The sequence below is a fragment of the Canis aureus genome, chromosome 17, assembly GCF_053574225.1.
Source record: "Canis aureus isolate CA01 chromosome 17, VMU_Caureus_v.1.0, whole genome shotgun sequence".
Lineage (NCBI taxonomy): Eukaryota > Metazoa > Chordata > Mammalia > Carnivora > Canidae > Canis > Canis aureus.
In genome coordinates, this window is record NC_135627.1 from 54,863,243 (window position 1) to 54,887,240 (window position 23,998).

At 46.4% G+C, this 23,998-nt stretch overlaps 2 long non-coding RNA genes across 2 annotated transcripts in view; both read left to right on the forward strand.

The window, feature by feature from the left end:
- The window catches only part of LOC144288016 (uncharacterized), a 174,264-nt gene extending 150,548 nt beyond the window's left edge, over nt 1-23,716 (forward strand). Inside the window, exons 10-12 of the long non-coding RNA XR_013355956.1 lie at nt 1,365-5,555; nt 16,573-16,789; nt 20,639-23,716. This is a non-coding gene — a long non-coding RNA (uncharacterized LOC144288016). The remainder of the gene's footprint in view (nt 1-1,364; nt 5,556-16,572; nt 16,790-20,638) is intronic.
- LOC144288018 (uncharacterized) lies at nt 18,648-19,822 on the forward strand. The gene is made up of 2 exons (XR_013355974.1): nt 18,648-18,709; nt 19,030-19,822. It is a non-coding gene; the product is annotated as an uncharacterized LOC144288018 (long non-coding RNA).
- Nucleotides 23,717-23,998: the final 282 nt, after the last annotated feature.

A 23,998-nucleotide genomic window follows, 5' to 3' on the forward strand; every position in this document is an offset into this window, starting at 1 on the left:
GATCAGAACTTAATCATCCAAACAGCTGTTGCCACTTCCAAAGTACTCATCTTGAGAGATTAATCACTTCCTCCAATACAGCCACAACCCATCGTAATTTAGGGATTCCGCGTCTGGGTTTGCCTTCAGAGTATGTGTCACCCACTAGTGAACACAATAGCCTACAGCAATTCTCTGTCCTTCGAATTTTTAGGGAATCATCCGCGGAACCACGACTGGCGGTTGCAGATTAGTGAAAGTATGTGTCTATTTTGGAATTCCATAGTTTTGCACACCCAGGGCTGTCCCTTGGATAGCAAAACCCTTTCTCCTACAACGCTGCCCTCACCCCAAGCAATCCCAGCAATAGCAAATATTTGCTCCGTGAAAGTGATTTTTCTTCCCCCTATGAGACATGGATTCACACCCGATGAGTTAGGTAGGCATTGATTCCTTCATTCAACAAATATTTATTGAGCACTTTCCACACGCAAGCACTGTGCCATAAGCCTGCCACATCAAATAAAAGATGGTTTTTACTCACTCGGGACTTAGAGCCTGCTTGAGGAAAATACAAGTAAATGGACAATATTTTGAAGGATGATTTGCAGTTTGCCAGATGAAGGTGGGGCAGGAGGGAGAGAAGGAGCTTGCAGGAAGGCATAGATAGGATTCTGGCCCAGCAAGGCCCTCCTGTGAAGGGCGGACAGGAGAATGAGCACAGAGGTGAAAGGCCGCTTAAGCTGCTGAGCAGCCAACCAGGGTTTGTCTTCAGAGTGATGGGAAACCACTGAGGGTTTAGGCTATGACCCAAAACAACAACCAACAGAGCAAAATCACATCATGTGACTAAAACCCATGAATCCGTTGTAATGTGTGTGCTCCGTATTCTTCATGTGGGCCAACCTGGCTAACAACCCCTTAACTCTGCGAGACACACGTTCTTAGGCCCACATCACAGATGAGGAAACCGAGACCAGGGAGATTTGGTAACATGCCCAAAGTCACACAGCTGGTAAGTGGCCAGTGAATTGGGATTCAAGCTCTATCTCTCCATATCTCTCAAGTCCAAAGCCCAGAATGACCTCCCGAAAAGAAACTCAGCAAAAAATATGAACAGGTACATCATCTTGGAGGAAACTTTGAATTCTGAATATATATACAGTGTTCAATCTGGGCATACATCAAAGCATCAGAGAGACGATAATATTGAACCACTTTATACTCACTTAATTGGCAGGAAACATTAGTAATCATGCATGATGCCATCTAATTTGTGTCACTAAACAGTCATTAATATATTGATGGTCATACTGTAGATTTACATAAATCTTTTGGAAAGCAATATAATAATAGATATTGTCATGAAAATGTCCATCTTGCAGGGCGCCTGGGTGATTCAGTGAATTAAGCATCTGCCTTTGGCTCAGGTCAAGATCTCAGAATCCTGGGATGGAGCCCCGCATCCGGTTCCCTGTTCGGCGGAGGTTCTGCTTGTCTTTCTCCCTCTCCCTCTGCTCCTTGCCCCACGTGCGCACTCTTTCTCTGTCTCTCTCAAGAAAGTAAATAAAAATCTTTTTTAAAAATGTCCATCTTCCTTTGCCACCTCCAGAATTTATCGTAAGGAAATATTTCAAAAGTGGGCCCAAAGTTTATCACTGAAACATTATCTTTAATAGCGCAAAATTGAAAACACCCTAAATGTGGAATAACAGGACAATATCTAACCCATTATACAACCACTCAGTGGAATATTCCGTAGTCATTTAATATGATCTTTACGAGGATTACATAACACCACGTGACCGTCACATAAAAATTAAGTAGAATATAGTACACTATTGACATTTATGAGGCATATGGGCTAATATCTTTGCAAATTCCCAGGTAAGAGAAAACCATTGTAGCCTACAATTTCCTCCTTTAAAATGCAGTACCTAAAAATGTTAAGTAACCCCTTAAGACTCTTAATGTATCTACGAGCTCAGAATTGGCTTATAAAGCTATAAATATAAATTCTGCCAATAAAATAAACTCTAGGTTGCATTATATCATACTATTAGTGTACTTACCCAAATTTACTGAAATCTGCAAAGAAACAACATCTATCATTTTGTGAGAGTCCCTTGCAAGCTCCATATGCAAGTACAAAAGCTGTATTGAAATGCTGCTCCCAGGAACGGTGGGCCAGGTTGGTTGACTCACTGTGGACTCTTACTTTCCCACACGACAGTTTTGAAAACCAGCCATTTCAAAATCAAACCCCTGCAGAATTACAAATTATCACAATCTTTGAAGTTCCGGGCAAATAATTGAAATTGAGAATGTCAGATTCAAGCATGTCAACAGCTAGTACCATTCGTAATTACAAATGCGTTATGATGACAGCTATTTGAGAATGTAGACATGGAGCCAATGTTGCTTGGAAACACGAAAAGACAGTGTCATTGGGGTGAAAGAAGTCTAAGTAATATCTTCCTTTTAAACCATTCATTAAGTATTCTGTTGTTGCTTTACAAAAAGGAAAGGTCCCATAATGACTTATTACTCTACAGCCATATTCTTCTAGATTGCACTCCATTGCCTTTAGCCCTTTGGTATTTTGTAGTTTTTAATGTGTTTGCAAGGGCCTTAGGGTTATACCGAGTGGGTCAAGCCTGGAGAATTAGCAGGAACTCGCAGCAGAACTAACCACATCATGCTTCCTATGGCATTCAACTAGAGATGTCAAAAGCACGAGTGGCTTTGTACCCGTGAACACTGCTGCAAAGCCCCTTACTTAGGCTTCAAAGATGATTTTCGAACACTCAAATAAAGGCACACGCCTAGGATTCCTGAACCCCCACCTGAGTGATGTGACTACAACTACACATTACATCCGGGGCTCTCTGTACGTGAGTCCGGGAGAAAGGGAGGAAGGGAGACGGGAAGAATAGAAAGCAGGAGGAAATCATCGTGTATTCATGCTAACAAGCCTTGCAAGCCAGTTTTCTTTTCCTTGTTTTCACAGCTCCTTGTGTGGATCCCTAGGGGTCATTCTCTCTGTCACCAGAGATCCAGAGATAGGAGGGGAGAGGCAGGTGGAGCAGGTGACAGAGGCTCAGCCTACCCATCAGCATGTGAGGCAGAAGCTGGGCCTGATGCTCCTGGGGGGGGGGGGGGAACCTCCACTATACAGGAACATCTAACTGGAAAAGCAGATGCTTTCTGTGTTTGCAGGAGGGGACAGGAAGAGGAGCGCCACAAATGTTCAAGTGCGTGAGCTTTGCAATCTGTAAAAGCTCATTGTGTTTTCACCTAGTATAACTAAAAAGTAATAACGCAGAGAAAGAAACTCTGGTGTCCAAACTGAAAGCAGCCTAAAGAGAAACACCAGTAACAAGGATTAGTGGGGATGGGGAACAGGGAAAACGACACCGCATTTAGCTTGGATCTTGAAAATGGCGAATCTTCTGTGAAATCTAACATCCACTTTTTAAATAACTGGACTTCATAGCATCTTTACACCTGGGGCTTATGCATTTTTCTTATTGACCAAATAAATTCAGTAGAGAAATGAGGTAAAGCCTTAGGACAAGAAGAGGGGAGAAAGTTTAGTTGTGCAAGACAAGTAAGTTCTGGAGCTCTCGTGCACAGTGTGTGATGATAGTTAACACCATATCATATGCTTGAATCTTCTAAGTGAATAAATCTTAAATCATCACACCACACACACACACACACACACACACACACACGATAACCATGTAGAGGTAACTGTCTGCTATATTGCTTAGCTGGATTGTGGTGCTTATTTCACAATGTTTAGATATAGCAAAATATCAAATTGTACCTTTTAAATATATACAATTTTATATATCAATATCTCAATAAAGTTGCTTTTAAAAAAAAGAATAGCAGAGAAAAGAATATTTAAAATGTTTTAGGAGTCTTAGCACCTCATTCTTTAAAAACAAACAAAAAAAGATTTTATCTATTTATTCATGAGAGCCACAGAGAGAGACAGAGAGAGAGGCAGACTCCATGCAGGGAGCCGGATGTGGGACTCAATCACAGGGCCCCAGGATCGAGCCCTGGGCTGAAGGTAGTGCTAAACTGCTGAGCCACCCCAGCTGCCCCTATTTTACACTACTCTTCTTTTTTTATTTTATTTTTATTGGAGTTCAATTTGTCAACATTTAGCATAACACTCAGTGCTCATGCCACCAAGTGCCCCCCTCAGTGCCCATCACCCAGTCACCCCGCCCACCTCCCCTTCCACTGCTCCTTGTTCATTCCCCAGAGTTAGGTTCTCTCATGTTTTGTCTCCCTCACTGATATTTTCACTCATTTTCTCTCCTTTCCCTTTATTCCCTTTCACTAATTTTTATATTCCCCAAATGAATGAGACCATATAATGTTTGTCCTTTTCTGACTGACTTACTTCACTCAGCATAATACCCTCCAGTTCCATCCACATCGAAGCAAATGGTGGGCATTTGTCGTTTCTAATGGCTGAAGAATATTCCATCGTATACATAGACCACATCTTCTTTATCCATTCATTTTTCGATGGACACCGAGGCTCCTCCCACAGTTTGGCTATTGTGGACATTGCTTAGCACCTCATTCTTGACCAAACTCTCAGTCTACCACTGCTGGAGTGCAGAGCAGTGAAGAACAAGAATGGAGCATACCAACGTCACCCCTCAGAGAGCCCAGGCTTCTGGAGCCAGCACGCCCTCCACCCCGCTCTTCCCCAAATGACAAACTCAACCAGTAGTGACTGTCCTTACGGATGAGGCACAACCAATCCTCATCCCACCGACTCCTTAGATCCACCGTCTTACAGAAGACATGGTAACTAACTGAAGAGTGGCGAGCACTGTGGTGGACTCCCTGGCTACCACACCTCTCTGCACGAGTGTAAAGCGGTCAGGCTCCTACCATCCCCACCCAGGAGCTTCTTCAGGAATGTTCCTGGGGCATATTTCTGCTAGCAATCTCCTGGAGGAAGCTTCTCTGTCTTGAAAGACCATCCCAGGGGGAGGAACTCTCTCTTCATCCTTGGGCAAGGACAAGGTGCCTCTTTTTCCCAGCAAAGCTCACTCTAAGGACGGCAGAGGGGGAAGGGAAAAGATAGCAAAGATCCTGGGTGGCATCACTGAGCTACCAGCCTCACCAACCCCACAGCCAGCCCAACCTCTGCACTTCATACGAATGAGATGATAAATTTCCCGAGTGTCTACACCAGTATGAGTCAGAGTCGATTTCCTTTTCATCAAAAGCATCCTGGCAGATGCAAAAGCCAGAATCCCAACTCAGGTCTGTCTGATGACCACGCACCTACTCATTCCAAAAGTTTTCTAGTCCGAGAGGCTGTCTCTGGTGAGCGTAACATCTCGAAGGGGCTCCAGCCCAACAGCTGCAGTGTCACTGGAGTCAGACAGATTAGATCCCAGCTCTGCCATTGATTATCTGTGCGATCACAAACAGATTCTCTCTCTTCCTTATGCCTTTTACCTCATCGGAAAAGTGGGAATAATCTTAGTGCTTGCCATAAAGGATGCTTGAAGACTGAAGCACGTCTCCATACAGTGAGTACTCTGTGCCCATTAGCTGTCCTGAGAAAGGGAGCCTCATGACTTTTGGCACCTTGGTTCTTCACGGAATTTTTATGTTTTTAATAAGGTGAATTATTTTCCCCTGATATATTAAATCTATGTCATAATTAAAATAGTGTTTCCTTTTAAAAAAAAAGTGTTTCATTAATGTTTGTCCCTGTCTGAGCTTTCAGCTTTTTAATTAGTGACTGTCCTCGAGAAAACACAGCATCATTAAAGAAAACATTTAAAATGCACCCATAGTATCACACTACCTAATTAAAACTATTTTTGCTCCTTGATATTACCTTTGAGTGTAATATTTACATATCCACGACCATAGTGAACATTCCACTTTGTTTGCTGTTATTTTTACTTAAATCACAGCACATTTCTCTGCATTTCTATACATTCTTTAAAGTATTCGTTTTAATGGTTTTATGATATTGCTACAACATAATTCACTGAACAGTCTCCTAACATTGGTATTTTGTACACAAACTGCCTCCTTATTTTTTTTATCTTGAAGATATTGCAGCAGCAAACATAGATGTTTACAAATGCTTTGATTTCTGTGAATTATTTCCTAAATAAAAAATTCCTAGGAATAGAATTACTGTTTCTCGGGTATGTATTGTCTTTATGCCTCCTGCTGTATAATTCCTTCTAAAAGGATTGTTCCAGTTTGCAACTATAAACTTTATCTTAACTAGTCAAGACTGAAATTGAGTTCCTTTAAGCAGTTACTTGGTTTGAAACATCACAGAAGTCTTTGTACTTTAGTGAAATCGGTATTTTGATTGCCTTGCCATGGTTTCAAACTTTATAAGTCAAGTTCTGCTTTCTTGCTTTGAAAGTTCCCCTTGAACCAATCAGTCTTTTTTTTCCCCCATAGGCCATGAACTTTTAAAAGGTTGTCTGCTTTTATCTCCCTGTCTCCCTTCATGAATCTAATTGGATTGATATAGACCCCCCAAGGATTCGTAAATGGCTCAAGGACACCATTTTAAATGGATAATCTAACCCAACTTCATACTTCCTGTGAGAGGCACATTTCCAGTCCGGGAGTGAAGCGGTACAATCGCTCCAACCAGATGGGGCAGCTCTGATTTCCCCAGGTCCTTGGAAACCCACCGACCACTCTGTGAAATCCTGGGACATTAAGAAAAATGCACCCCATGCAAAGTTTAATGTTAACTAACCCCTTCTCACTCTTCCATACAACAAAAGTAACGAGGCTCTTTTTCCTTTGGAGCATGGAAAGTGGGTTTGACTACACCAGGATGAGTCTCCTGGGGGTGTATATTTTTCTTTGGTTCGGAGTTTACCTGACTCATGGGCAAATACCTCTCAGTCATAGGCAAGGCGGTGAACACAGCCCTCGATGCTCCTAAAGGGACTTTGTCGAGCTTGCTGTGAGGTCTTTCCATCTTCTCATGTTTCTGATGATGATCAACCCTAATCTAAATGCAGACACTAAAACACAAGGCACTTTATAATTTGAATAATTTGAGTGACTAGGTTCTAGAGGAGTCGTTCAGATGATGCAGGGCGTGTTTATGTTCTTTTTTTTTTTTTCCCCTCCAGACTAATATCCACATGAAAACACAGCATTTAAAACTTCTGGTAGGATTCCCAAAGTATGTCTAGAGATATACTGGAGTTACAAACCCCGGGTTAAGAAACACTTCAAGTTCAAGGATCTAGTTGTTGGTTTTTTTTTTTTTTTTCTATAAAACATCAGATAGTAAATACTTTAGATTTTGAAGCCCAGATGGTGTTTGGAACAACTACTCAATTCTGCCAGCACAAAAGCAGCCACCAACAATTATAAACAACAGGCACAGCCATGTTCCAATGAGCCTTTATTAACAAAAAGAAGTCCAAAAAAAAAAAAAAAAGTCCTGGATTTATACTTTGTCAATTTTGATTTAGTGTGTAAATGGTAAAGTGGGAAGACGATCCATCAACTCTGTAGTCTCGCTCTCTGCAATTTGTGTTTGCAAGCCCATTGGTCCATTCCATTAGTTTCTGTATTCATATGTCATGGGATTTAGGATGTAGCTATTGATTCATTCATTCAAACATGAGTTTTTTTGCTACCTACTGTATGCAGTCACCCTTTAGTTTTGTCCTTAATTAGTCCTATCTCTATTAAATATGACGAAGACCTCATTTTTTGGTGATGTAGGTGGAAATTAGTTAAGAAAATTAAAAGCTGAACCGCAGCAGGCAGTAAAAATCAATTTTCATTTTCAGGAACTTCTGATGAACTGAGATCTGAGCATATTGATTAGAATGGCTTCTCTGGGGATCAGGGAAGACTCGAAGGCAGGAAACTGTCTGATGTAGAAGAACATAGTGAGCTTGGAGCTAGTGACTGGTGCTACAAATATTTAGCTGTGTGTCCTTTCCTTAGGCAAGTTGTTTAATTTCTCTGGGACTCAATTTCCTCTTCTATAAACCAAGGGATTTGGATGAAGTTGGATTAGATGAGTCCCAAATCTGCTCAAGCTTTGAACATTTAGTTTTGTGTCAACCAGTCTATGCTGAGAAGCTTCCATTATGCCAGAAAGCAAGCAATTTAGAGAGATTTCTTCCTCTAGTGGAGCTCAAATACACATCCTGTGAAGGCCCCTCATTTTGCCTTCACCAAAAACTGGGACATTTCATTCATCTTGGGAACCACAATGATCATGACAACGTACCTGGCTTAAAAGGCTTCCACCCACTGTGAAAAGCAAACATGCCACTGCCAACTGCAACCCAAGGCAGAGTAGAAAGGAGACACACACCATGGAAATGAGGAGAGGAGGCACTGGTCCTGATCCTGGTCAGAAGCAAAAGCATTGAATTGGGGTCCTGTGGGGTGAGCAGATTTTAATAAACCTGGGGGTAGGGCGACAGTGTTATATCGCTTTGCTAATAGAAGGTAATTCAAATGGAGAAATACGGTGATGGAGGCACCATCCTGAGCCAAGTTCACAGTACTGTCACCTTGTGAGTTGGTGCTTTCCCTGAACCCCACTGTTGTTGGTACTCACCTCCAATGGTTCAGCACTGGTAACTATCACAGCAAACGTACACTGGGGAATTTTTCATTACACACCAATTTTTTTTTTTTTTTTGAGTATGACTTTTTGGTTTATACCTTTTAATTGGTTGTTTTTCTTGATCGTGGATCCATCAAATAAAGTCAGGTTAAAGTGAGACTATAGGGACTATGGTAGATACAGTGACTCCAGCAGAGGCAAGGAATCATGTTGATAAGTGAAGTATCAGAAATGTAGGTACTTGAGTCTGCTAATAAGCCCAACATTGGCAATTTAGTTTCAGTAAAACATCACCTAACATATGAAATGAATGTTATGAACTTGAATGCTGTTGATATTTTTGTCTTATTTGTATGTAATTAGATTTTTAATGGTTGCATAACAAAAAAAAGCATACAGAATGTATGTCTACTTACATATTTTTTGCATTTTTATATAGCCCTTGATAAAAATAATTTGAGTCAACACTTAGAGTCCTTTAGAAGAATTTTTAAAAGGTATTACTTACTAATTTTTCTAGATAACACATTATATCAACTTAAAGTTTACTTCTTTATATATCAAAAGGAGATGGTAATTATTTATTTTGCAGGGCTATTCAGAGGATGAAAAGAGGTCTGGGAAGTTTAAAATGCTATGTAACACCAAGGAGATAAAGCAGTATTTATGACAAAACAGATACGAGTGAAAAACCAAAACAGCTGCCCAGTATCTACCTCTCAGGCTGCATAATCGGGGCTCTTGGCAAAACGGTTTTTATGGGTAAAGAGCAATAACTCACAATTTGGATGTTGTTCCTTGGGGAGTCCTGTACATGCAGCAAAACCCTACCTGCCCCACTGCATCCTATCCCTGTGAGTTTGCAGATGCTCATGAGTTATGTCGAGGCTCCTTTCAGCCTTTTGAAACAAAACCCAACCCGGGATAAATGCAGAGGCCAGCTCATGAAGCTGAAGCTTCGCAGGACTGTTTGCAAACAGCTGGTGACGGAATGCATCTTGAAATCTAAGCTGGAAAGTCTTTTGACTGAGGCAGGTGGGCAAGATTTTTCTATAGGATATTCTTTTGCATCAAGGAATCCAAACAGGATGTATCTCATAAAACACCCAATTCAAGCTGGGCTCAGAGAGATGGGTGGATGCAGGAACCACAAGGCAGGTGTGTGTTCCCCCCGCAACTATGGAGGACAGTGAAGGGGCTGCAGGATTTCTGATCCCCACGCACTAGTGGGTCACTGCCACCAGGGAAAATGAAATGTGGATAAGTGCAGAATTAACTGGTCATTTCAGGAGTTTAAAATTGTATCTCTAGCTCCAATGTGACAATTGTTTATTCAAGGTAAGCCATTTCCCAGTTCTTGGGGGTCCAGGAAATGATTGGTGCTGCAGGTTTTGACTTTCAGTTTTACTATTTCAATGACAGAGACATTTTCCTGGCTGACAGAAGTTTCTAGAGTCTCCAAGAACTTTCTCGAACTTCCCAATAAGGTGGAATTATGATTTTTAACTTGAGATAGATACCTACCTCTGAACTACTATGTTGGGGATTTTGTTGAAAGCCACTGAGCAAAGTCAGTCCTATATATACTGTTTCTTTCATTCTTCTCCAATGCCTGACACCTTGCTCTCGCTAATACATTGTCCTCAACCAATATGTTCTCCCAATTCGGTACTGGGGGAAAGTTTGAGCAACTGGACTGCCACGTTTTGTCAGAAGCTATCTAGTCAGCACCTCTCCCTAGGGAGAGGGACCTCTTTACCCAGTTCGATGGGAAATGATCCTGTTTCAAAGTCCCTCTTAGCGCCTGCTTTCCTGGACCACTCCTGGCAACAATCTTTGCAGGTTGGTAGTAAGACCGAATTCTTCGGAAGGAGACTTAGAAATGGGGTTTGGTATAGAGGGTATGTATCAGGGATCAAGAGCTGTTGGAAGTGACGGGGAGGGAATAGGATTGGTCAGAAGGAGAGCCAAAGCAATACATGCCCAACAAAAGTGTGGCTGGCACAGCAAGGAGCTCAGGAGTGTGCACGGCCCACCAGGGCTATCCCACCTGGGGCTGAAATGGGTGGATATGCCATGCCCCCCACTGCAACCAGTCAGTGGTGAGGCTGCCGTGGGATGAGGTGGATCTGCAGTGATGGAGGCCTGAAGACACGGACAGCTGGGGAACCAGCCACTCCTATTAGGGACCCAGTGGATCCTCGGCAGCTCTCTCTTCAGCCATCCACACCTGATTCCTCTTACCCATGGCCACCACATCCATGGGCCCCAGCGGCTTGCCTAGGGTCATGACTTCCTGAAGAGTGTGGGTCCCTCCTGCGTACACTCTCTCCCCTCGGGCCTCTACTCCAAGCATCTAACCTTTGCTGTCACATCATCCTTTTCTAAAGTGAGATTCCTGCTTCTAAAATCCACTTCAAAAAAAATCAACTCTGAAAGCAGCATCCTGCCTCCCAAAGCCGCTTCCAACTCCTACAGCGATCATCCCCGGGTGTGAGCCTCTGCACCCCCTTCTAGTCCTTCATTCCCGAGGCAGCCCCACTCCTTCCCAGGCCAGGCTCAAACAAGGCAAAAGGAGACCTACTATTTTCACTCTGGAGAACTGGAGAAACAAAGAGTTACCTGCATAGAACTCACATGAGACCCTGTAGAAGCTCTCTCATCATGAAAAATGTCTCCTTCATTTTATCATTAAAATAATATTACATGAGGATGGCTTATGGGAACAGTCCACTATTATCTTTGAAATGCCTTTCTAAAAAAGGAAGAAAGAAAGAAAGAAAGAAAAGAAAGAAAGAAAGAAAGAAAGAAAGAAAGAAAAAAGAAAGAAAGAAAGAAAGAAAGAAAGAGAAAGAAAGAAAGAAAGAAAGAAAGAAAGAAAGAAAGAAAGAAAGAAAGAAAGAAAGAAAGAAAGAAAGAAAGAAATGCCTTTCTAGAGCACCATCCTATCCCAAGGTCTCCCATCAGCTCAAGTTCGGTGCCATTATTTTGCCAACTTTTCAGAAAAAGAAACAGAAGTTCAGAGTGGCTCACAGCCAGGGTGTGGAGGGAGTCTGAATTCAGAGACCTTAAAATCTTCTGGGGATAGATAGGGCCCTAGAGAGGACTCTCCTTTCCGTGCCCTCCCATCTGACAGGGCTGGGGGGTCTCATCAGTGGCCTCTCCAGAAGAGACGGCATAGTGTTTCTCTTACCTCCGTCCGTCCTTCCACCTCCCCCCCGACCAAAGTGAATGCAAAACCAGCTTGCCTGCTTTGGAAACCCAGTTTTGGCCAGAACCTCACTCTGTGCCCCTCCCGTACATTGACAGGACCTCTCTTGGGGTCTCACAGCCAGGGCTTACAGGCACCATGCAACAGTCCCTGAACGGGTGGTGGCTTACAGGAGCTGAGACGGAGAACTCTCTCGACCTCATTCCACAGGCACAGCCTGCAGCCACGTAGCTGAGAATTTTCTGAGGAGACAAAGCTGTTCTCACTGTTGCTTCTGTCCTTCCCACCTCCTTCGTCCGAAGTTCCATGAACCCTGACAGCGAATGTCATGGCTCTCAGAGGCTCCCCACAGTTCTGGAAGGTGCTGGTCGGGGAGCCAACCTGTGCCTGCTCAGCTCATATGCACAGAAGCCCTGGAAGGGCTCATGTGGGGAGTGATAGACTCCCCACAAAGGAGAGGCGCATCCGGGGCGGGGGGAGGCAGCGCCCAGAGGGGCAGGGCAACGGGGCCTCCCTCTCCTTTGCTGCATCTCCAGGAGGCCCCAGCTGCCAGGGCTCGTGCTCTGCAAGCAACAGAAATCTCAGTGGGCTCAGCTCAGCTGGAAGGAGTTTGCTGGAAGGGTGCAGAGGAGGAGCGGGGAGGACGGTGGGGCTGAGGAGCTGATTGCACGGCCTACAACCCACCACGGGGATGACGGAATCAGGAGGTCACCCTGCAGAGTCCCCTGAGGCGCCCAGACCTCTGCACACCAGGCCCCGCACAGGGGAGGAAGCCTCCAGAGTGCCGGGCGCCATCCCAGCAGCAGGTGCCCCCGAGGAGGGCCACCTCTGTGTCAGGGGAGGAACCTCACCAAAGCAAGGCTCTGCCCTTGTACCAGACCAGAGGGACTTGAATCTCCGGTACCCGGGCATTCCAGTAGAAAGCAGTAGCGATGGCACAGATTTCAAAATCAGGCGGAGGAGCTCAAATCATGCCACAGCCACTTACCGGCTGCAGGACCTTGGGCGGCCGATTCAACCCGCGAGGGCCTCAGTTTGCCCATCCGTTAGATGGGGGTGAGACTGGGTGCTCACGAAGTGGCTGGGGAGAGCATGAAGAAAATAAAAATATAAAGCAGCTGCCTCAGAGCAAGAGTTTGAGAAATGCTCTCTCTTCTTCCCTCCTCCCATGTGCCCGTCCTGGCGTCGCGGGGCCCCGTACACGGCCACCTGGGGCGGTGAGAACCGGTGTCCACGGAGCCGGGCTGTCTCTGTCAGGTGGGGAGAGCGGGCCCGAGCTCACATGAGCATTTCTGGGGCAGCCGAGGACCGGGATCGGGGACGTGGGCTCCAGTGGCCCACCGGGTACCACATGACAACCTGACACACAGCACCCGGTGGCCTTCCAGAGCCAAGAGCACCCAGAGGGCCCACCCGAGCGGCCCCACCAGCAGAGGGGACTCGGCCCAGGGGTGCTGCCCTGTAGAGCTGATGGTGCGAAACCCTGCTGACTGAAGCACAAGAGCAGAATCAAGGAAGGACCAGGGACCTTTCCCTGGCCAGCATTCCTAACTATTGGTACCAAACAAAAGATCTACTTACTAATTTTTTTTAAGCTGGTAAATTTGTTCTCTGCCCACTGGAAAGAACTAGGCATTGCCTAGAGGAGCGGGGGGGGGGGGGGGGGCAGGGGGAAGGAAAGGCTCTCTCTTGCATATTCTGTATAGGATGGAAATCTGAACATTGGCACAAGTAAAAATGAACCCTGAAGAAGCCCCTCAAAGTCTGGGGAGAAAACCGGGTCTGAGACAATCTACTTGTTTGTGGATTTGAGAATGGGGTGGTCTCATGTGGGGCCCTGAAGAGAGAGGGACAAGGTATTTCTATGTCTGCAGTGTTGACTACAGTCCTGAGCTCCGACATTCCATGCTGTGGCCCCACAAACAAATATTTGTCCAGGTGATAAAATTGAATTTAGAAAACGGGGGGCAAACACAGCCCCGCTGTGCTCAGAGGCCCCCTCAGGCCCGGCGGCAACGGTGGGGCCTCAAAAGCCCTTTGTGGGTCCCCTGGGCGCTCCCAGGATCCTGGCACCTCACCTCGGAGGGTGCTCCTTTGTCCACACGGCTGGAGGCCTATGCCTTTTTAAGAGACACACACACAGGGCAGCCCGGGGGGCCCAGTGGTTTAGCGCCTCCTTCGGCCCAGGGCATGATCCTGGAGACCCCGGATCGAATCCCACATTGGGCTCCCTGCATGGAGCCTGCTTCTCCCTCTGCCTGTGCCTCTGCCTCTCCCTCTCTCTCTCTCATGAATAAATAAATAAAATCTTAAAAAAAAAAAAAAAGAAAGAAACACACACACACACACTCGCTTGTCTGGGAATGGTGGTAGTCACTGGGCTCCTCGAAAAGTTTTCCAACAGAGTAAACTTCTGGAAACATTTAGTGGCCGTCTTTCTCTTGGTTTTGATGTTTTGTTTTGTTTTGTTAATTCTCATGCCCAGCCTGTCCTGGGAATCCTGGGAATAAGAGACAGGCGGGGAGGGGCTGTGCAAAGCCCTATCCCCGAGGTCCAAAGGCCAGCAGGCCCCTGGGCCCCACAGCCTGGCTGGGGATTAGCTAGTCCGGCTTCCACTGGCTCAACAGCTCCCCTTGCGAGATTCGGGTGTCTTATCCGAAGGCTATATTGGTGCCCATTTCTTTGAGAAAACAATCCTTGAGCCGAACTTCACACACAAGTACAAATTAGTCTACCCAGTGACCCTTCATCAAGGACTATCTGCTTCGTCTGTCTCACCGTCTGGCGTAAAGGACGTAGCTCTCATTTGAAATATCATTTACGATTTCTTTACTTGTTCGATGAGGACGCCGTCATCAGGCATGCACACCAGCAGGGACAACAGAAACAAAGTAGTGAATAACGAGGGCTCTCGAAGTGGGGCCTAAAGCTCTCTCCCTAGGCCTAGAAGTTCTCATCCTAGCCAGACAAGCAGTTGCTTAGTAACTCTTCTTATCAACGATTTAGGTTTTCTCCTGATTGCCTTGTAAGAAGATAGGACCTTTGGTACTTTCTATTTCTTCCCTTCCAGTCGTAATGAAAAACGATTTTGCAAAAGGTCACTGTCCAGAAATACACTCTCACTCGCATGCAACTGGCTGGGCAGTTGTACAGTCATTACCGTCACGCTCCCAAAGGTGGCCCTCGAACTTGACTGCACATCAGCATCTCCTGGGGAACTTTTTAAAAGTACACAGGCCAGGCCGCATCCTATTTCGGAGAGCCCGAGGCTCTGTATCGTCTCCTAACTCACCAGCGTTGGAGAACCACTACCAGAGCCACAGCCACTGGCCACCGAATAACCAGAGTCTGTAGTTCTCAGGTGTCCACTAGCCCCTGATGCCAATCCAAATCCCATCAATGCCCAAGCTTTCACACGTGGCTCCAAGGAGACCTTTCCAATGCTTCGTCGCCACTCTGGACCCAGGCTCGAACAGACCTCCAGAGGCCCATGTCCACTGTGTCCACGGAGGGGCTCTGATGACAGTGTCTGGGTCATGGCTCCCAGGAGACTCATTCCGTAGATGATGGACCTCAGAGAGACAAGCTAAGCCCCGCCAAGGAGCAAACAAGGTCTGAGTCTCTCTTTCCCCAAAGCTGAGATTTCAGTTCATGAACAAAACTCATCTTGCAACAAGGATGTGAGACACCGAAATTCACTGCAAAAACCAAGTTGTCCCAGAGTCTTCTAATCTGGAGATTTTAGGAGTTGGGAGAGCCATCTCTCTGGAGTTGTTTGACGCACGGATCTGGTTGCGTGGATGTGATTTGAGATTCTGTGACCTTCAGAAAGAATTGGGCTGCTTCCTGGAATGAATGGTTTGGAACATTTTCTCCATCCTACAGCACCGGATCAAACAGGCCAGTACAACCCAAATGCAACTTCTCTACACACACACACAAGAAATTGAAAATCTAGGGGTGCCTGGGGGGCTCAGTCGGTTAAGCCTCTGCCTCCTGCTTAGGCCATGATCCCGGGGTCCTGGGATCAAGCCCCGCATTGGGCTCCCTGCCCAGCGGAGAGCCCGCTTCTCCCTCTCCCTCTGCCTGCTGCTCCCCCTGTTTGTGCGCACTCTCTCTCTCTCTCTCTCAAATAAATAAAAAAAATCTTAGGGAAAAAAAAAGAAATTGAAAACCTAGAGAAAGATGTTGGAGGCAGAAAATATTCTAGATCCCAATAGAATTTCTGCTTCCAAGTTAATCTCCTCCCCACCTCCCCAAAAGAGCAAAATGATCTTTTTTTTTTTTTTTTTTTTTTTTTGCTTTTTTAAGTTTTTCAAGAAAAGGAAAAAAGTTCACTCAACCATGGTTTTAAAATGAGCTGCCTAGAAAACATGTATCATCCTTCCTCTCAGTGGGAAAGACCCATGGAGCAGACGCTCACCACAAGGCTCATGTCCCAGGTGGGAGCATCTCTTGGCCTCCTTGGCATCTTCACAAATCACAGGAAACAGAGGTTTGGAGAGCAGACAAGAAGAAAGCTCGAGTTACTGGCAACTCTGTTCAGAAATGACCTAGACTCTAGACTTCATTTCCACACGTTCCGAAGCCCCTGGGCTAGAAACTCAAACTGATGTCATAGCAAGAACCTGGACTCTGGAGGTTTAAACTCTGCAAATAGAAATAACGCTTTACAACAAAGCCAGGGAGTGGTCGTCCTGTACAAGTAACACTTTTATATGCATTATCGTTTGCTGTTTCTTTCTAGGGAAGAAAGAAAGACTGACAAATGGAAGGCTGCCCATCAAAAGATAGGAGGAATGGGCTTCGGGTTCACAGAGAGCTGAATCTGAGGTGTGGTTTTGCCACCTTCCGACTGTGTGGTCTCAGGAAAAGTTGTTTAGTTTGTCCAGACCTCAGTTTGCCCCTCTGTAAAACGAGGCAGTGAGAGTATCCGCGTGGCACTCGCACCAAGAAAGCGCTCGGTAAGTGTCAGTCACCATTTCGGATCTATGAGGAAACAAGATCACTTTATATTTTAAGCAAAATTCTCAAGTCATTGGAAAGTTGGTAATTGTAAGAAAGAAAATAGAGTCATGGAAGGTGGTGCGAGTATCCTGCCTGTTAGCTCGTCTAAAAATAAAAGGTATGGGGAACTTAATTATTTATTGAGTCTCTGAATGACATGCCCAGGACTATTCCTGGCATGACTGGAGAATCAAACATGGTCCCTGCCCTAGAAGAGGGTACAACCCAATTGTGCGGACGAACCATACGACCGTCTAACTGTTTGAAGGAAAATTAGGTACAAAGCCAAATGGTACGTTCAGTGGAGAAAGAATGAGAAAAATGAGATCAGCGCCAGCTTGATGAGCGGGTGTGGAGGAAGGCTTGAGTAGTCGTTACCATGCCTCACGTCTCTGTTCCCATCAGTCACCATGGGACAGCCAAGTCTCCAGGCCAGGCCCACCTCCGGGGCAGGTGTGTAGCCCCGCGCGCCAACTCAGTCTCACCCTTTGCTACCCTACCAGCCCTTGCCCCATGCCCTCTGAGCTCATGACGTGAAACCCTGAGGTCTAAACCTCCTCTCTGAGAGACCGTGTCACCTTCTTGCCCTCACTCCACCTCATCCCTCCTAAGGAGGCCGATTCTCCTGCAGCCCTCTCAAGCGACAGCCCTTTCTCACACACACACACACACACACACACACACACACACACACACACATCAAGTTCCCTGCCTGGTTTAGGTCCGTGGGGCCTCCTCTAGCTTCTCCTCCCCAAACTCCAGCGAGTCTAACGCACATAGTCTCAGGCCAGAACCCCCTGTTGTGTCACCTGCACACAGCCTGGGCTCATCCCCACTTGTTGAAGGTTTTAGCACTGGGAGGATGGTTATTCTCTTCAACATTTCTCCTGTGGTGGAACAATGGCCCTCCTACACACACACACACACACACACACACACACACACACACGATGCCCACGTCCTAATCCTTGGATCCTGTAAATATGTTACCTGGTGATATGGCCTGAATCGCATCTTCCCCAAATTTCTACATTGAGACCCTAACCCCCTATTCCTCAGAATGTGACCATATTTGGAGATGGACCCTTTAAAGAGGTAATTACATTAAAATGAGGCATTTAGATTGGGGTGTAATCCAATCCAACTGAAGTCCTTATATTAAGAGGAAATTTGGACACGCAGAGAGCCATGAGGGATGCACACACTAAGGAAAGATCAGAGGAGGACATAGCCATCTGCAAGGCAAGGAGAGAGTCCTCAGGAGACACCAAACCTGCCAACTTTTTTTTTTAAGATTTTATTTGTTCATGAGAGACACAGAGAGAGAGAGAGAGAGGCAGAGACACAGGCAGAGGGAGAAGCAGGCTCCATGCAGGGAGCCCGACATGGGACTCGATCCCAGGTCTCCAGGATCACGCCCTGGGCCGAAGGCAGGCACTCAACCACTGAGCCACCTAGGCGTCCCCTTGCCAACATTTTGATCTTGGGTTTCTAGCCTCCAGAATTGTGAGAAATAAATTTCTGTTGTACAAGCCCCCCAGTCTGTGGGATTCTGTTCTGGGATCCCCAACAGGCTAAAACACATGGCGAAGGGGAGTTAAGGTTGTAGTTGAAATTAAGGTTGCTAATGAGCTAACCTTAAAATGGAGGTTATCCTGCATTATTCAGATGGGCCCAATCATAAGGAAACATGGAAGAGGGAAGCAAAGAGGCCAGAGTGATGCCATGAGAGAAGGACGCAGCCTGCTGTGGCCAGCTTTGAAGTACAAGAGGGGCCACAGGCCGAGGGACGTCCAGGCAGCCTTAGAAAGCTGAGACGGCCTGAGGCCCCCCTACCCCACGGCGGACCATATGCTGGCCTAGCTGGCTGCACTCCAGTACGGCACCTTCCTGCTTGCAGGCTTCCCCCATGCCTGGGGCCTCTGGGCCATTGAGACATGCTTTTCTTCCCCGCTAGAACCTGCTTCTCACAAAGGCCCTGTCATCTTTCCTTTGAAACCTTGGCCCTTTTCTGGGGGAAGTGAGTGTGGGGCCTTTTGCCATTGAGTTCCCCTGAGGAAGGCGTGCCTTGGCCTGCCTCACTCCCTTGTCTTGCTGGGGGCAGGTGGGTAGTGGGTGGGTGACACGGGGGTGGCACAAGCTCCTGGAGGCCATAGGCCTGCCCTGACCCCTCTGTGTATAACTCCCCCTCCCCCAGGTGCGGTTCCTCATCTGAGAGGCTCTCCATGTGGGCGATGGGGCGAGACAGGAAAGTGCCTGAGCCCAGGGGAGCAGGGCCACGACTTCTCGCTGTGTCTTCTCGCCGGCCCATGCCTCCAGACATCCTCTATAGGGTCTTTCTAGGGATGCTCCTGCTTTTCTGTCCTAGGCTGTGGGTCCAGGGCCCAACACCCCCTCCCACCTCTGTGGCCCTGGCACTAAAGCTTTAGACTCAACCAATCACTCTCTTCCCCCACCCAGTAATCACCCCCCACTCTTACCCCCACCCTGGGTGACCTGACTCCAGCAACCCAGGCCCCTCAGAGCTTTGGTTCCTTCTCTGGGCCTGATTTTCTCACTGAACTCCAACCCACCACCTGTTCTGAGCCCCTGGGGTGGCCAGAACCCAGGTTCAATGCTCAAAGTCCCAGAATCCAAAGCTTGTTTGAGAAGTTCAGGGACGGACCAGGGAGATGGGACGGAGATGAGGACACTGCTTGCTCCCCTCTCGAGGATGTTCAGCTGGCTTTGGCCCCTGCTTGGGAGCACCCCATCCCACCCATACAACCGCCCTAGCTGACTCCTGAGAAGTGCTCTTGGCTGACCCCTCTGGTGTGCGGTGAGGGGCTTTCTCTTCCCCTTCCTGTTTCAAACCCTCCACCACCTCCTCACGTGGGTGTGGGGGGCTGGGGGTGGTCCCAGCAGAGAGTTTTATTATTCTCGCTTTATGTTTTTGGTTATTGGTTTTTTTTGTATAGACCAAAGCAAAGAAAATAAAACTAACACATAGATCCAGAAAAAAAAAAAAAAAAAAAGAAAGCTGAGAAAGGCCAGGAAACAGATTCACCTCTGGAACCTCCAGAGAGCACAGGTCTGCCAACACTTTGATTAAAATCCATGAGACTTATGTCGGCCTCCCACAGAAAAGTAAGATTATCAATTTGTGTCGCTCAAACCATTAATGTTTGTGGTCATTTGTTACAGCAGCAGTAGGAAGTAGATACAACTCTGGTCAGGGGCCAGAGTTTAACATCTGGGCTAGAGTAGACAATCCATCCAGCATCATCCAGTCCCTCCGTCCCTGGGGTTCCTCTCCTCCACAGACCCTGTTCCCGCCATCTTGTCCCCTGTCATGACAAGCCAACCATGTCTCACTGTCAAGGGCAACACTTTCCACTCCACCTGCTGCCTTTCCGCCTCACTCCCTCAGATGCTGACCCGGACTCCAAACATCCCACGGCTGCACTTGCTCTCTCCCTCACACTCCTCCCAGCTGTGGGGCATTGGCCATAAACACAGCCAGCCCTGACATTCAGCCTCACCATCTTTCCTTGTTTTTCCCTCTTTCATACTCACGTGGAAGCACCAAGCCCCAGAAAGATCCAACCCTCCACCCACTCTGAACCTGTATCCACACATCCAAATGTGGCTGGTGGACCACATTCTAGCGGGCTCCTCGGTCTCAGTTTCAACCCATGACTGACAATCTCAAAAGGATTCTCAGTGCAACTGGTCAATCCTGCCGCATTCCCCTCTATTTACTCTTGTATTCTCCAGGATGAATATCTCATACCTGAATACTGACTTTGAGCAATCACCTCTCCTAGGAATTCCCTCCTGACCTCTTCTCTGGCCGCCCCAAAGCTGACCGAGGTACCTCTCTGTGGGGGTCTTCAAATATTCTGTGCCTAGTATTGCACTTACCATTCTGGATTATAATTATCTGTGTGCTCACTGGACGCTGAGACCCTTGAGGACAGAGCCAGGTGCATTTCCAGGCCCTGCAGGAAGCCCCGTGTCCAGAACAGGGCAGGTATTCAGACAATGCTTGGTGAATGGATGAAGAAATGAATGAGTGAATGGACCAACAAAGTGAGAGGAAAAAGACATGGAGCAAGCAGGTGAGTTGCAACATTATATAGTAGGTTTTTTTTGTTTTTTTTTTAAAAAACTCTGAACCACTTTTTCCCAAAAGAACAGAAGCCAGAGAGGCTGGCTGACCTCCCAAGGCCATTAGCGCACCGGGCAAACAGCCTGAGACAGCCGTTGGAAAGTGAGTTGGAGAGATTTGTTTAAATCGGGATAGATTTCATTTGGAGATGTTCTCAAGTCTGGAGTCGTGAAATCTTAGAAGAGGATGGGGCCTTTGAGGTCATTTAATTTCACGCTCTGAGCTTGTCCAGCCCAACCCGAGGGGTGACCTTGGCTTCAGCGCGCTCTTGTTTGCTATTTTGGTGGATTTGTTTTTATATCTGTTATTTTGAACTCACGTTGTTTAAAAACACGAAAAAGACACTGGAAAAGAGAAATATTCACCTTAAAAAGAGGCCAGTTGGCCGCTTTCACACATTTTCTGGATCTGAAAAATGAACGGAGAACCAGAGGGACTAGAGAGACGTGTGAACCAAAGTCAGGAAATCAAGGCCTAGCGGCTCATGTGTGCACTTGTGTGAACCAGGGAGGCTTCCCGAGGTTTCCTTCCAGACAATGGAGGTTACTGTAGCTCCGTTCCCCTCCCCAGGCCTGACTGCATTAGGTAATGCCTGTGACCACACTGCGCTCCCGGGAGAGTGGGTCTGAGCACAAGTTACACTGTTGTAAATATTCCAGCAACAGTGAGAAACTAACGGTCCTTTCTCGTAATTTTTTAAAAATCATAAACCACATGATTTGACCTCGCCAAGTTGTGAAAAACGTCCCTCGTGATTCGCCCCAGCCAAGTTGTGAGAAATGCAGCTGCCCATCCCAAGACTTGCAGGAGAACAAATGGAAACTTCAGGATTTGGGCTACTTTTTTTGCTAGAAAGACAGTCAAATGCGAAAACACACCATTTCTCCACGCCAGGCCTTCGAGCTTTGCTTGGTGAACATTTCTTTGTTAGAAAACCAAACAAAGCAAGGCCAGCGATGTGTCTTCGGCACCTGCCAAGTGCCAGGCGCCGTGCTGGGCCAGGCCGGGGTGGATGAAGACGAGTCACGGCACCTTCTCTAGAGACACTCACAGGTGATGGGGGGCGAGGGGGAGCCACGTGTAAACAAATCACGAGGATGACAGGTGCTCCTAAAGGGCCTTTGTGGGAAGGTGGGGGCCATCTGCTAACATTTCTAGCCCCACTTCCAGGCAGGGGTGGGTTAGTTTGGTCAAAAGATGCAGGAGGAAGTGATCCAGGCCGAGGCTATGAACTGCCAGCTTGAGACTCTGCGGAGTTTCCTTCCATATCTTGGGGACCCTGGGAAAGTATGAACTGGGGTTCAGTGTGGCACTGAGCCGATGCATGAGGTCAGCCACCCCCAGGAGAGGCCCCCGCCCCTCAGCACATGGCCTCTGCTGGAACTCCACTGTCGCCCTTTGCCACCAGCGAGGTGTGGGGTGCATTTGCTGTCCCCCTATCAGGAGATGGAGCCCGTGGTCCCTCTGCACCCCCTCCCCACCACTTGTTCTCTCTCTCTCTCAAATAAATAAGTAAAATCTTTTTTTAAAAAAATGCCAAAGGCAGTGACTCCATCCATGGCAAATTTGAACCTAATGGCATTTGTTTCAGTTGTAAGAAATAAGAGAATGTAAGAGTTGAGTGGCTTCCTTGAGGGATTTCTCCTCCACCCATCCAAACATGGTGTCTTAAGAAACCGGCTTCTGGAGGACTCTGGAACACCACATACCTCCCTGTCCTTCAGGAGTTCAGAATATCCCCAAGGACAACTGGAAGGCACACAACAAAGCAGGCCCATCCACTTGCAAAGATGTCTCCACTGGACGACTAATCCGGAGTGTTGGAAGCCCCTGGCGGGTTATTGGGCACAAAGCTGTATCTGACAGAGTAGGGTGAGTGGCTAAAGACAACACAACACATGTCTTTCTACAGATTTATTGAAATATAATTTAGGCATTGTGCAATTGACCTATTTTCAGTGTTGAATTTGGTTAACTTGAGGCAAACTACCCAGCTGTCTGACCATCACATCCAGGGCTGGCGCACTTCTGTCACCTGAAAGCTTCCTGACACCTGTTTGCCGCTAAACCCTGCTCCCATTGCCACCCTCAACAGTTTTGCCTTTTCTAGAAATTTCACATAAGTGGAGTCATGCACCAGTCTTTTGTGTCTGGCTTCTTTCATTCTGACTTTCACTCTTGCTGTTACATGTTTCAGTAGTTCGTGCCTTTTTGCTGCCCAAGCAATATTCCATGCTAGGAATATATCACTTTTTTTTTTTTTTTTTTTTTTTGCCCGTTCATCATGATGGACGTTTAGACTCGGAGCTGTTATGCATAATGCTGCTCCGATTATTCACGTACAAGTCTTCATGTGAATAGATATTATCATGTCTCTTGAGCAGATACCTAGAAGCAGAATCACTGGGTTGTAAGGTGAATTTAGGTCAAGGTGTGTGTGTGTGTGTGTGTGTGTTTGGTAGGCTCCACACCCAACAAGGGGCTGGAACTCAAAGCCCTAGGTCAAGGGTCACATGCTCTACCACTGAATCAGCCAGGTGCCCTTAAATTTAAGCTTTAAAAAAGTGTTTTTTAAGGTGACTTTACCATTTTACATTATTACCAACAATGCATAAGGGTTTCAGTTTCTATACATTCTCTCAAAAACTTGGTATTGTAGGTCTTTTTGATTGCCAACATTCTGGTAAGTATTAGTGTCTAACTCTGGTAGTATTTATATTTCCCTAATGATTGATCATGGTAAGCATCTTTCCACATGCTCCTTTTGTTGTTGTTGTTGTTCATTCATGTGTTTTCTTTAATAAAGTGTCTATTAAATCTCTTGCCTATTTATTTATTAAATAGTTTGTCTTCTTGTTGAGTTGTAGGAGTTCTTTATACATTCTGGATGTAGGTCCCTCGTGAGAGATACATGATCTGCAAATCTTTTCTCTCAGTCTGTGGTTTGCTTTTCATTCTCCTAGAAGTGTCATTTGAATTGTCAAAGTTTTTAATTCTGATAAAATCCACCTTATCC